The sequence below is a fragment of the Anopheles merus genome, chromosome 3R (assembly GCF_017562075.2).
Source record: "Anopheles merus strain MAF chromosome 3R, AmerM5.1, whole genome shotgun sequence".
NCBI classification, from domain to species: Eukaryota; Metazoa; Arthropoda; class Insecta; order Diptera; family Culicidae; genus Anopheles; species Anopheles merus.
Window position 1 is genome coordinate 4592268 of NC_054084.1, and position 15113 is coordinate 4607380.

At 47.1% G+C, this 15113-nt stretch overlaps 1 protein-coding gene and 1 non-coding gene across 10 annotated transcripts in view; one reads left to right on the forward strand and one right to left on the reverse strand.

Annotated features, from left to right (window-relative positions):
• Positions 1–15113, reverse strand: part of LOC121595183 (voltage-dependent L-type calcium channel subunit beta-2) — a 104888-nt gene that overhangs the window by 35530 nt on the left and 54245 nt on the right. The window lies entirely within an intron of this gene.
• Trnak-cuu lies at positions 797–869 on the forward strand. The gene has a single exon. It is a non-coding gene; the product is annotated as a tRNA-Lys (tRNA).

A 15113-nucleotide genomic window follows, 5' to 3' on the forward strand; every position in this document is an offset into this window, starting at 1 on the left:
TTTCAGCTGATCATGATGACGATCGTTCCGTTTCCGCCACCGTCCGGAAGCTCAATCGAGAAACGGGCCCCCTCGTAATGAAGCGCCATCCCCCTTCCTTTCTCTTTCACACATGTATTCCACCCATGGAAAAGAGAAAAAAACGCTTGTGGTAAGCAGCATCTCTTAGACGCAAGAATAAATCACCGGAAAAATTAAAACAAACCACCATCGGCACGACTTCTACCGTCGCCCGTTTTGCCCCTTTACCCACACACAACGCTCCAGGGTTTTTAGTGACGCTGTTTATCCACTTTTCCGGTGAAGAGGTAGAGGAAAATGGAAATCCACACGCCACTGTGTAACGATCGGTAACGCTTTTTTCTATTGCGCATTGGGATGGGAATATGAGTGAGTGTTTTCCATGGTAAAGAATTTTCCACGTTCTCGTTTACTTTCGCTCCTCGCCGTACTCACGCACACGCACCGACTGCACAGATCGGGGGAACATGGTCGTGGACGGCCCGGCGGTAAGTTATGGTTATGAATTTTGAAAAATCTAGCACGTGCTTGAAGATTGCGCCCGGTAGTGATGAGATTGGTCTCCGGCACGCCGCCCGGGCGCCAAGTATGGGTTGCAGTAAACGAAGGGAAGGGAAGTAAACCTATCGACCGTGGGGTCTGGGGTGGTAAAAGAGAGAAAAATTCCATTGCAATCGTGTACTCATAACATGAGCGCAATGTTGTTAGTTATTTATTAGCAAACGGGAACGAAGATTAGCTTCATTTGATAACGACGGTAACGGAGAGAACAAGTGCCCGGCTAGCTCAGTCGGTAGAGCATGAGACTCTTAATCTCAGGGTCGTGGGTTCGAGCCCCACGTTGGGCGGTGTGAATTGCTCTTTTTGCAGGAACACAACAGACAGCATTAGATCAATAGACGGTGATGATGGTGATAGCATGGGAGAAAGAGATGAGTACGTGTTTAGGGATGATCTATTTCTGTAACGATTGTTTTGATCTGTGCTCTTGACAACCCCTTTTCCCATTATAAAAATCTCTATGTAAACAAGACAAACAGTGTGCGCAAAAACTACTTTATGTGCAAAAATAACTTCCAATAATTTGTTTTTAAATTTGCTTCTTTTCTAACAAATCTCACTAGTCTAGGTACGTTTGTACCTCATCTCTTGGTGTTGCGATCAATTCCTATCTCACTACCTTCAAACAACACTACGCGAACATCCTGCTACTACGGTGCGCTACATTCGCTCTAAGAATACGCATCCCCTCCCCTCCCTTCAACCGTGACACCAGCCACCATCAGTAGAAAGATGGCCGGCGGGCAACCACTACGGGACAACTACTACACCTTGGGGGATGGGGAGGGGTGCGTTGGCGCAGCATTGGACATTACCGGCATTCGGTTCACCCTGAGTACGAATTTGTCGTGACGGTTGGCAGAGCTATTGAAGCCTCCCATAGCATTGTTTGCGCGGTGTATCTGTAGGTGTGGGACTGTACGTGTCTGTTTGTGTCTGTATCGGGCGTAGTAGGCATTTGGGAGAGCGTAGGTAGTAGTAGTAGTAGTAGTAGCAGTAGCGTACTAGTGTTGGCACTTATTGGTTTGTCACTAGAATCGGAGAAAAACAAACAAAGTAAATAAGAAAAAATGAAAGTATCGGGTAGCAGTAAGCAAAATCATGGAGCAAAAATATGACCTAAAACGGTTTAAATTAAACGGAGCTGGTCGATATTACTGACTACTACAACACAAAGATAAAACATACAAAAATGAAAACGGCATAAATGAAAGAAAAGGCGCAAAATCCTGGCAAGACGAACACACTGTAGATGTGATGGCACAGTGGGAGGGTGCATAATGCATTTCACACACACAAAAAAAAGCAAGTGACACGAAACGAGATGATGTTTAGAGCCTTGTTTATCAAACGAGCAGCCCCTTTTCCCTCCAACCCGCGCATGTCATCACCCTTGCGCGCACTATCAACACGAATGCGGGACAAAAACGAAACACAAATGTTGCATTAATTGCGAATCTTGCGGCCAATATAATAAAATGAATTATCAAACGGCCGTCACCACCGACTACCGGCTTTTTTTCTCTCACTCTCAGCGTTGTTGCTACCCGTCCCAACGACCACGGTAGACGAAATATTTTACACATTAATTACACATCTCCTCGACACACACTGCACTGCGCAGCCCGTTGCAGGAGAGTTTCGCGGGTGCGAAAACCCGACGAAACTAATGGCTGCCATTACTTTTACGGAGTACATGTTTCGTCGAACATAAGCGAGCGTCAGTGTGTGTGTGTGTTTTTTTGGTGGATCTTGTTCGGGGTTAGCTTTGACGGCCCTAGGCTGGAGGTCTTTCTGTTCGAGCGAGAGTGTGTGTGTGTGTGTGTGTGTCTGTGTGTGGATCTGCCTTCCGATGAGGCCTTCTAATTTAATTAGAACCATCTGTACGCCGCTCCAGACGACACTCCAGACACACACTTTTTTTCGTTCTTATTTCGTTGGCGTCCCCCACACCCATTCGGTATGCATCATTACCGCGTGCTAGGAGGTTTAGTAATTCGAGGAAGTACGGTACACCATTCGGCCGAAGCTCATGAATCAAACCAAGCGCCGGGGGGATTGCTGCCGCTAACACTGCAGCTCATAATATGGATGACGACCTGGGAACTAGGATGGACTGCAACCCGCGAGCGTTGCAGCGTTGGTACAGCTGCAGCATTTTATTACTCCCTTAATCAAATTAAAAACACCCGTAATCGAACTCGCACGTCCGGCTGAGGTAGTGCCAAAGCAACAGGATGCACATGATAAGCGTTAAAACTGTCGGGACCGGCTCGTGCGCCGATGGCGATCTTGCGGCGATCTTCGCGAGTTTGTACTCCTGTCTACGAAGCCGCCAATGCAACAGCATAAATTAAACGATGCGCATCGACCACGACCGGCTTCTTCCTCAAAACCCTCGGTCAACATCATCCACAACGGCAGCAGCTTAAGCAAAAAAAAACCAGCAAACAACAGACCCCACTAACCAGCTGTGTGTTAGATTAGACCCATTTGCCCATCAGCCGGCTCGTGGCGGCGGTGGAGGAAAATTTGATCCACAAATAGCCCAACGCGATCGCGTCCCACCAGGGCACCCTTCCACGCGAAAGGGCATTGTTCGGCAGTGGGCAACACAAGGATTAAGAGCAAAAGGGGCATAGGGGGGGGGGGCGGGGGGTGATGTTTAAGACGTTTACCCCTTTTGCTCAAAAGCCACCCGCTCCCCGATCGAGCGGCCGCCTGAGGGGGGCAACGCGGCGAACCAGCTAGCCGCATCTAATCAAACCGGTCGAGGCTCGTGCCATCCTTTCGCTACAGCGAAGCCAAACTTAATCGCTAAAACGGGCGACCGGACTGCGACCCAAGCGCAGCACAGAAAACATAACCTATAATACTATGCTGCTTTTGGCGTGGCGGCTGATGCCGATGCACAGGTTATCCCGGCATTAGAGCAGCGAATTAGAGAAGCGAACCCACTGGAGGCAACAGCAGCAGCAGCAGCTGGCTGAATGCATAATTTGTTTTCTGGTGGCAGCTCTAGTTTTTGCCGCTCCACCCATGATCGTATGGCAGGACTAAGATGGGAGCCGATGCTTTTTTTTGTTGCTGTTGTGTGTATTCGGAGCCATTCGTTGCAGGACATGATTTCCTAGAAATTGGCAAGCTTGCCAGGGTCCCGGTGATCGAGTTCGGCGCTTTTGCCTCCAGAGCTAGAGGCTTTACGAGGGAATTGTTATTTATTTATGTTGGCTTTGCAGGCGATCAAACATCTGCAGGAGGATGCAATCGAGCGATCGTAGTTGAATGGTGCATCTTGCGCTGGATATTGACCGGCTGCACGGGTATTTCTGTGGCGTCTGGGGTAATTTAATGACTTCAAATAGTCCCTTCTTCATTAAATGGTTTTGCTCATTAAGAGCCGTTGTACGAGGCTTTTTGTAGATCAGTATTCTTGTATACTTCAAGGAATAAGACACACTAATCTCTCAACAAGTAATCTATCATAACCCTGTTACAGTACATCAATTGTACAGAGCGCATCAACTACACACCACAAGCATCCGTGTCTAATGCCCACTGATCCGTCAACCATGCTGTATTCCAAAAAGGAAGTAACTCCAGATCCCTTTTGCCGTCTGCAAAGACACGATCTGATGTGATCGTTCCTGCGATCTCCCTCGGTGGGCATGGATCGTTCATCATTTCAGCTGCTGTACAGAAGGACACAAAAAGATCATTTTGCTTGTCTTTGCTGCCACTGGAGACGTTCTGCAAATGGCACAAAAAAAAAAAACTGATGCACTCGTATCTTTAGCAGCGCATCGAAGACCTCGACACTGGTGGTACGATCGGGCTGGAGCAACAACACTTAAACCGACAGTACATACGAATGCAGTGAAGACGTCTTACTTGCGCGTTGTCGTAAGGTCCGTCGAAAGAAACAATTCGTCATCCACGTTTTCGGGCTGCCCCCTAGAAACGGCTTCAAAACAATTCCATGTCGAGACGATTACAATAACGCCTTTTTGGGCGTTTTTGAACCCGTTGTCTTTCATTCGGTTGACTTTAATTTCACAGCAAAGCTCGATGCCAATCTTTCAAATCATTATGCTACGTCTTGGTCGGTCTGTTCGCCTGTCTTGTTCGCCTGTCCGAGCGTATTTCTCTTACTGCCATGGGTTAGATTTTAATTCAGTTCCATTTGTCGAGTTCCACGGTCGAGCTGCGGGTGCACTGCAGTGAATGGTAGTTGTTGCAATTTGGTGCGCACCCCACGCCACTGCTCCCCTTTGCCCGCTCTTTCGGACGGCATGGTTGTGTCGTCTCTTTCAAGGTCAATCATCGGTATGTTTATAAATTAACCAAACTGTATGTAAATCTTCCATGTATGGGTGTGCATGGGGTTGCTCCGAAACCAGACAGGGTATGTGAAATGTGTTATTATTATTCCCCGCCTTAGCGTGTACGCCTTATGGGCGATAGTAGATGGTGGAGAAGGTCCCTCGACTCCCCTGCCAGACGGATTGGCTGGAGGTTTTCGGTTGTGAATGAGTTGTTTCAATTGTTGAAGCATAACGAAGGGCACTACAACGGATGAGTAGTCGCACTGGAAAAAGGGTGCGAGGATGAAGCGGGAAACTCAATTGAAAGGGGGTTTCAAGTGAGAGAAGAAATGCACCAAATTGGAAGCCATTTTGGACTAGTTGCTGTGTGCATAAGTGTATCGACAAACCAGCAAGCCCATATTGTTGTTAGTTTATAGAACTAAACCATTGGAAGGAAGTAGAATAAATGAGGATATAATTGACTTATATATGTGAAACAACTATAGGAAATTAATGAACATTTCAAACGTTCCTGAAATCCTACACTCAATTATTAGTCCACTTCCCAAACAAAAAGGCTTATAAAAAGGAACACAAATTTTGTAACCCGTACCCGTACCCCCCATCACCTCATGCTCCAGTGTTCATGCTATTCATGCTTGATTGTTTCGGATACCATTTGGTTCCGTGTACGGTTTCGCCAAAAGCGCTGCTGCCCGCTGATGGTTTGGACAGGAATAATGTGCCTAATATGTTCATAAACCACCTAGAGCACTGGGTGGGAATGGGGAAAACGGGGCGAAAACTCAACAGCACCACCGTGGAGGGTACGGCGTCGAAAAGACGATCCGGTGGTGGTTAGTTTGCGTGCCGAGTGAGTTTAATTTTTCTGTTTACCATAACGAAGCCGAACAAAACACCCGACAAATGGACGGGTCGCGAAACGCACGCAAATTGTAAGCGGTGCTGATGGGACAGAAGTATTTCGGGGGAATTGAGGGGAAGCGGTAGGAACGCATTGAAGCAAATCTCTCGAAAAATAGCGGAAAAGAAGGGCTGTGATAGGGGGTTGGGGGGATTGAAATATTCTTTCTCCTCCCAATTGCTCGCCTGCTTCTCCTGGGTGGGTTGTGTTTAACATTTCCGTGGCCCATCGGATGATTGTTTATTAAACATCGCTCATTGTGCAATCAATCGATGTGTTTGTGTGCACGAACGAGCTAAATATTAAAGAAGCTGATTGGATTGGGATAATGCTGTGAATGTATGTAAATAAATACAAACCAATCATACGTTGTACTGTTGGTCACACAATATGTAGAGCACGATGACACACTTTCGGGATCCTATCCTGAGGAGCTGATGCCCCCACCATTTGATTGTCGATTGTCTGTACCGTGTCCAAAACATCAATTTTCTTTTGACCTTGGTTGCAAGGAAAAGAGGAATGAACAAACTGTAAAATTTTACGCCTCCCAGCACAAGGATCATTTCCACTCCCTCTTTGCTCCGTTGAGGTTGAGGCTCTTGCGCTTTCGTCACATTCCTCGCACTCGCGTTCCCGGGGTCCCGCGGAGGGATGGTGCATCGGAGCAAAAATGTTCCACTTCGTTCGCTTCCGAGAAGAGGCTCAAGGACAACGAGCACACACAACACACACACACACACGAGGCACCACACAAGTTTTGTCGATGCTTTCGTCGGCTGTCGCTCGATTTCCGTTCCGGCTTTCCTCTCTTGCCGCTCGTACCTCGTTGCAACGATTGCAATTTACAAGATCTCTCCCCTGTTTGCTTCATTTATTCCGCTGGCACAGGGCTCGAATGGTGGAATTTGGCGGGCGAAACCTACACTTAGATTGCATTTATCATCACACGGGGCCCTTGTTTTTGGGGCCGTGCGGCCGGTTTTGCGATGCTGCAGCTACCGAGATGCGCCAATATTTGACTGCACTTCAAGGACGAATCGAGAGTGGAGATGTTTGGGGAAGAATAAAGCAGCACAACGAACGCGTTCGGCGTCATAAAGTGGATGAACAATTTCGGACGGGTTTGGTTGGGACGGAGGCTAAGTAGCATTTTCGTTCGTGTTCGCTCAGGGGTAGAGGTAGGCTGTTAAGCATTTTGGAGCAAGAAAAAAAAAAACGCTTGGCGCCCTTTTGATGCAAGCGAAGCCCCTAATAACCGCTATTAGGGCGGCTAATATGATTAATAAAATCAGAGCTACCACCGTGAGCATCGGTGGCGAGCGAACGAGAGAGATTCTTCTAGATATTAAACAGTAAAAGGCTTCCGCCTTCGATGGTCGATTTTCATCAATCGAATCATCGTTTCGTTTGGGAAACCGATAAATTGGGTGAAAATTGCAGCGGAACGGACGATTTGTTTGTTTGTTGTTTTTATGTGCAATAAAGATTTAATTTCATATTGGTGAGTTCTTATTGAGGAGATCCCGACCAAAGCGCATCTTTGATGCACCGACTGGCGGTTCATGCGCTTAAAATCAAAATAATTAAAAAGTAATACTGCTTGCAAGTATAATTCTACCGAACCAGTATATCAGTTTCTGCAAAACATTGTCTTTCTAATGGCCACCAAGTTCCGTTCGGCTACCACGACCAGTGCTTAAACTGACGTGATGTACGCTTTGCACCTATAAAACCCATCCTTGCACCGATGCTGATGGATCGCTCGCTCTCCTTCGCTGCCGAAGTGCCAGTGACGAGCTCTAATTATTATATCAAAAGTTCGTTTCAACTACTTAAAATGAATTTCATTCCCATTCCCAACCCCAACAGCAGTGTGCCAAAACGAATGAAAAAGAGTGTTTGATATCGTGCCATACCGTGCCGAGACGAGACGCATAATTTCACTCTAATTTAGAGCTGGAACCACCCTCCCCACCCTCCTTACCCCAACACACACAAACACACGTAAACACGGACTAATTTACTCCATCAAAGCCCCGACGAAAGGGCCATCGGGCGAGGGAAATCCATCAAAAACTCAACTGCCGTAGCCGGAACATTCAAACAACATGGCGCATATTTGCCGCGTACGAACAAGGGTGGCAGCAGCGCAGATAAGGATCCACTTTCATTGGAAGGAGTTTGATGTGGACTGCAATCCTTGGACTCGGCTCTCGTCATCTAATCGAAATCGAGAGAGAGAGAAAGAGAGAACCACCCTCCATCCCCCACACAGAAGGATATACACTAACGAACCGAACAAAAAACCTAACCCTTCCGAGATCCTTTTCGTGCCGGAAATTACCGTTCCATGGATGGGTGTCCCTACGACTTGTGGGTAAGCAGAGAGCGAGAGAGCACGCAGACATAGCCGCCCAAACTTCCAACCTCCCTACTGTTACCGCCCAGCTCAACTGCTGTCGAAGGACACAATCGGGACAGCTAACGGGGGATGGCGAAAATTGTGGGTTGTCTACAGAGTGCCGCAGGAAAATGAAAATTTCGTTGCGCCTTCTAGTGGAAGGGACACACGGAAAGGAATTGCGTTTTCGCAAACGCAAATGTACCGTTCGTTACTTGCGTGATGTCTGGTAAGGGTTCTGCCGCTGCTCCAAACACGACATGCGGAACGCATACTGGTCCCGTCGACCCCGTCCGTGATGTGAGGTGTCTCGGGCCAGGGCTTTCGACAAACAAACAATCGCTCATTATCCTTTTTTTCCTGCCCTTGCTGTGCTTGCTATGCGTTTGTAGGCATCAGTGTCAAACGGAATGAGGATTAAACGGTCCGGATAATGTGTGTTTTGTTCGTTAGGGTTGGAAAGTGGAAAATGAAAGCTTATTAGTTGGTTTTTTTTCTTTCTTAGGACTAATTGCAGTAAACACATGCAAAAAAGTGTCGGCTATAAACGGTAAATCGATTAAAACATGGATCAATTATGCATTCTTGCCATAAGGAATTGTTAGAACTCCCTGAAGACATGAGTAAGCCTTCAGAAATGCACAATTCAGGACGTTCGACCATTTGCTCATTCCAAATCAATTTACGGGGAAGAGAACACATTTGATCAAGCCTGCAAAAAACAGTTCTAAATGAAGAAATGTTCTTGAATGTTTGAACCTACACTAATCTGCACAAAACCATAATGATTCCTTTTCCAACTAGAATTAAACTAGAACATCATCCATCATATTTCGTCTGCCAAAATCGCGGTGCAATCTGGTGTCGATTTCCCTGAAGTGAACCCTACAAAGCACTGCGTCAGATAATTGTTAACCTTCTTTCGGTCTCGCCGTTCAAGGACTCGCGTCTAATATCTCTAAGTATCCTATAAATACCTTGCACAACCACACAGAAATCAAAATTGCAACGCCAAACGGAGAGCTGTCGGTGCCATTCGAGGAGATCACCTTTGTGTATGCGCTGATCCCAGTCTAATATCTACGCGTCAAAAATCAAACCCATTCCGACCAAACCTCCTCCGACCGCACACTGTAAAGACAGACATGCCGCCACGTTCTGCCAACGGCATCAATGATCGGAGCGGGAGGAGGGAGAGGCCTTCAATTTGGGGAAATAAAAACCCGCCCCAAAGCCCGCTTCAATCGCGATTCCGCGCGCACGGTTAAGTACATTTTAATTGTGCACCCTCGAAGTGGATCGCTGCGTTTCCGCTGATCACCTTCTGGAGTGATGGCGCCGACAAACCGCCAAGCCCGCCCGGTAACATAATGCTCGGTACAGAGTCGCGGGAAGGCTTGATCCAATATCTTAAGGAGATTATTGTGCCAAATTCGCAAGCTCAAGGTTTGCAATGTCTCCCAACCCCTCTCTCCCAAGCTCTCCAGTCCATCTTAATTTGTGAGTGTGTGCGCGCTGCAGTCTAGGGAATGCGTCCATGCTTAAGCGAACGATCAATTATGGCAGCCGCAAAGGGGATTGCAATGGGTAAACGCTAATTTACTGCACCTTCGACGCGGCTGTTTTTTTTTGCTTCTCTGTTTGTGATTCGTCTTTATTGACTGGTGGTGGTGGTGTTTTTTTTGCGTAAACCGCTGATTGCCATCGTTTGGATCATTCATAAATTAAATTCATATTCAGCTCGCGAGCGGGTTTGCACGAACGGACTGATTTTTTTGTGTGAGCGTTTGCACCTAATTGATTGAAGCGATCGACAACGGCGAAGGGAAGTGACTGACAGATGCATTATGATTGGAGATGGAGTGCAGAAAAGGAAGAAATGACCGAGTGTGGCACAATGGGTCGCTCATAATTGAACGGTTAAATCAAATAAGGAAATAACCGTTTGTGCTTTATAGAATAATAAAACGTTGACCACACTTTGGTTCGACTTCTTCGTTTGATAATTAATAAACCGATCTAGGTTCCAATTACCAAAAGAATCTATCCAAGCAACTGCATCATCACGTTGCACACACTTAGAGTTCCTCATGCATCGTCCAATTCAAAATCTTCCCAAACGGAGCTTTAAAAGGAGCCAAGCTACAAAGCAACAAACCCCAAAGTCGCCCATATCGTTTGCGTCCTAAGCATATCTCGCGTGAAGCATTGCAAACCCCTGCCCCTGGCCGGCGACCGGCAAGAAGATGAGGGTTTATGAGCGCCCCAAAATTATACCTTTCGGGTCAGAATTACAAACAGAGTAAGAAGCTCACACAGCGAAACGTTAAACAACCACCAACAGAACACGCAGCATCAACTGGTGTGTTTGTGTGTGTGTGTGTGTGTGTGTGTGTGTGTGAGTTTGTGCAAAATGTTTCAAGGTTTTGCGGGTCGTTTTATTATTATTATATGCATTAAATTATCTTTTACACTCCTCCCGAATCACGGTGCGTACCTGAAGGAGACCGACAGGAGGCTGTGGAGGGATGCTGCTCCACCGAACTACCCCGGAGGCATGCTTTGCGGTGCATGATGATTCTGCTCGAAGGCCACATGAAACCGAGGTACGAAAGCCAAAAAATTGGTAAATTCTTTCCGGGGCACGGGTTTGATTTCGCTGGAAACATGCAGCTTCTGGGTTCTGTGTGCCGTCGCTCCAAACTTTTCTCTCGTTCCCGTTCTTCCCTCGGGCGGAATGAATGCATACCGATTCGGACGGGGTAAGGATTGTGCAAGTCTTCCGGTGTACGAAGATACGTTTCGGGAGTTAGAAAACTTCCCCCAGCCACGTTCACTCGTGGTCATGGATTTGCACTGTTAATCCTTCGGCCCGACCGAAGTTTTGCATATTTCTGGCACGAGATCGCTTGACCACTTTCCGTGTTACTGCTGCTGACTCACACGGTTGTGTGTTGGTGAAGCAGTGAACAAACACTGTTGCATACCACAGTTGTGCCGGGCTGGTTGCATGTTTGACCAGAGCGATCGAGCGAGAACACGCCGACAATTGGAGCATCCCCGAAACGTCCGAACAAGACCTTGGACTGCAATTTTCGCAGGCTCGTTGAACGGGTTCCTTTCGTGCTCGTCTCTGCATTGTTCCTGGAGCGGAAAATCTAACGGTACTTCTTGGTCGGGACGAACCGGCCTGGGGTCTCCAGGACCGGACGCCATGTTGCTAGCGTTGCTCAGCCCCGTACAGATGAGATGACTCCCCACCGCCTGCAGCAAAGGGGCACGGGGACCGGACAACCCGTTCAAACCGTTGTGTGGAGTGTGGAGCAAAGGAAACAAGGATCCAATAATAGGACAAACGAGCAACAACGGCACAAATAAAAGCCAAACTGCACTGCCAAACGGGAGGGTACCGAGGGATGAGAAAGGGTTCGATTTGCTTCACAATTCCCGGTATCGAGGTATAAGGGCCGCTTGTTTGGCCGCAACACAACAGTTTGCACTCGAGCACCACCGGCATTTCGCCGCGCACACATATCGATGGATTAATGTTTCCGCCCTTTTCCGAAATTATAGCATTCGTGCAGTGAATCTTAATGAGAATCGCGTGTTTTTTTCTTCTGTATCTTGGGCTATCCCTCACGGGCGTACGGTGTAAACCCGTGGCATGTGCACATGCCCTGTATCCTTTCTCCAATTTTAAGACCCGTTGTTTTGTCGGCATAGATGATAGAGAAAGAGGGAGAGAGGCCGAGAGGTGGTGGCGAGAGAAAGAGAGAGATAGTGTGAGGGAGGTACGGATAATCCTGGAAGGATGATTGACTTTGCAGTTTTGTGTTGGTTGTCTTGTCTTGAAGTAACGGTAGGACATGAGAAAATTACTTCGCTCGATCGGCGTGAAGGTGAAAGGAATGGGATGTATTCGACGAAATAAGTACAATTTTCACAGGAAGGATAGAACCGTTCGATACAATTAAATTGTATGGCATGGGAATAAGTAACTACCGGCACGGGAAGGACAAGAATAAATGTGTTTGGTGCAAACAAAAAAGTAACTGGTTCTTGCTCGGCAATGACAAATTGAGGTTTTATTCTTGGGCGTTGAAATTGACCGGTGTTTGTGCCTTCAACAATGACATCATCGTCTTACGCCACTCGGTAAGTATTGTACCATTTGTTGTCCACGAAGGGACAGGTTGACATGTTCAATATGCGTCTGATTTTGAGAAACAAAAAAAAAGTGCGAATAATAATTTTGCTTAAAAAATTACCCACAAATATCCCTTCTAAAACATCTTAAAATCGAAAGTAATCCTCCTTCGCAGAAGCGATATCCAACAGCATCGCAACATTCTGAGACAAAAGGGTTTAAACAAGATCTAACAAATGAAAGAAAACATTGTAGAAACCGGAATCGTGGGCAGTAAATTCTTCGGGTCGTTCCCAGGTTCCCTCATGCAGCCGAAATTGCTGCAATGGTGTGAACCAGCCTAAACCAGTAACTCCATCGGCATGGACGGACACTGGCAATTCGACGGTGGCGGCAGCAGGAGCAGCAAGACAGCAAGAGCAGAAGTTGCCCAAACAGCATCCGCGCAATCGTCGTTCTCGCTTTCATCGCCATCGTTGTCGTCGTCATTCGTCGGCTCGTCTAAGGTTTCCGGATTGGGGATGGTGCTCCCACCGTTGGGACAACACCAATTTATGTACATTCTTGCATTAAACTCTGTCACCATGGTCGGTGGCTGTTGGGAGATCGGGGGAAGGAAAAATACAACAGTACGAAGGTAGGTATTGAGGGTCGATTAATGATGGCCGGCAAGTGTCGCATTTCGTGAGCACTATTAATTTTAGTTGCAGTTTCTTAACAAAAACAAGTATTAGGCTTACAAGCACTCCAATACCAAAACTGCACTGAGTTTAATGCACCAACCTCCTTTCCCGATATAATTAAAACAAATGAAATGCATTAAAAGCAAACATTTCAGCAAAGATTACCGTGATAAAGAAACTTGTTTCGTGTTTGCTTACTTGCCAAATGTGCGATCCATTGTCCCGTTCCTCTGCCTTCCATGCTCGTTTGCAATCGGTTCGCTTGTTTGGTGGTAATGTTTGGTGGTTTGAATATTCTCCCCAACACCCCTCCTACCTTCTGCAATCCCCATTTCATGATAAATTAATGCTTCATTTATTTCGGGTACCCGTACACCGGACGGGACCGTCCGTAGAACGGGTTCTGTAGCTGTCTCCTCAGAAGAAAAAAGGCTAGCAAGAGATGATACTGCGCTCGGTGCGCTTTATGTGTTTAATTTTTAATACACCCTGCCTCCGTAGGCCGCCCAGAACGGCGAACAGTATCCAACCCGCAACGAAGACACGACATGCGAAATTCACATTTTCAGACGCTGCTGCTGCTGCTGCAGTGAATATCAATTGTGGTGACCTTGAATATTTCGATTTCGTTTCGGGCCGCGGCTTGCGCGCGCTTCATTTCGCGTTAGTTTTGAGTGTCTGTGTGACGAAAGTGGCGAACAGAAAGCACGGAAAGAAACGCATTAAATACAAATATCAAACAGGGTAAAAAAGCATTTCAACCCCATCGGTGCGGACACACAGCGGCTGATGCAAACGCGCATCGCGGAATTGCGCGAGCATCAATACCACACTACCATCACCAACAGGTCCCGGTAACGTCCCAAAGTCTGGAACTCATCGCGCAGGATCGCTGAGGAGATGGGTTTTGAAGGGGGTACATTGTGGGAAAGAGTGAAGCAAAAATATATCAACAGTGCAGTTTTTGTTTTCGGTTTGTGTTGCTGCTGGTGCTGTACGGCGAACCGGAGATCGGGAGAAAAGAAGAGATGCAGAGTGGCAAACGACACACAACGATCTTCCCACTCGTTCCAGGGCGCGAATATAAAACAGGCCCCACAACGGCGCGCGAAAACGTCCCCATTCTCGGCCCCACGCCCGAAAAGGAGGGTGAAACGAACGAGCCAGGACGTGAAACAAGGATAATGGATTTTATCTGATGAAATAATTTCACTGACATCCAGACGGGTGTTCAAGGTCAGGGTGAGCGAAAAATGTATCTCATGACTCATGAAGGAGCTAGCGTTGGTGCTGGTTTGCTCTTTGGTAGAGTGGAATGTCAGCGGAAGTATGTTTTAGTGAACGATAGCAGGGTGGAATTAAAAATTCAATTAAACAACAAAGCGCTTGCTCACATGCTTATGGAAAACGGTGTTGTATGTTTGTATTATGATTGGACCAGGAACTGTTCCATTTCCGGCTCGAGATTCAATGCACGTGTTTTCTCTAGCTGTATGCTTTATTCAAAACAAAGTTCAATTTCACCTCGAGCGATGCTGCCAACAAGAACAACCACTTCAAAGTATCAAACAAGAACAGAGCTCGGAAAACAACAACAACACACATGCACAACAACGATCAATTTAAGACCTCAAATCACATACACAAAGGCGAGCGGATAAAGAGCAAAGAAAGTGATGCCCAGAATGCAACCGACAGCGGATGCAAACCGTAGAGGTGCATCAAGCGGCATTCAAATCAAAGAGCACGAACGAACGAGAGCGCCTCCCGAAAAAAAAAAAAACCGGAAGATAGTCTTAAAAGCAAGTGATTTATCTTTTGCGCCCGGATAGTGCGATGTCAGACGCTTCGGATGCTGGGTGTTGGGTGGTGGGAAGTATGCGACGGGGGCGAGTGCCCACCCAAGGAAGTGGGAAATTATCTTCCACGAGCTTCCTTTCGGTTGAGTGTGCTTCCTCGTTATGCGTGTCTTCAAAGTTCTGGGGCTCAACGTTGAAAGTGCAGCTCTGCATTTGTGCTGCAACCGGTTTGCAAGTTCTGGAGCCGGTTTTCTTGTTTTGGGCAA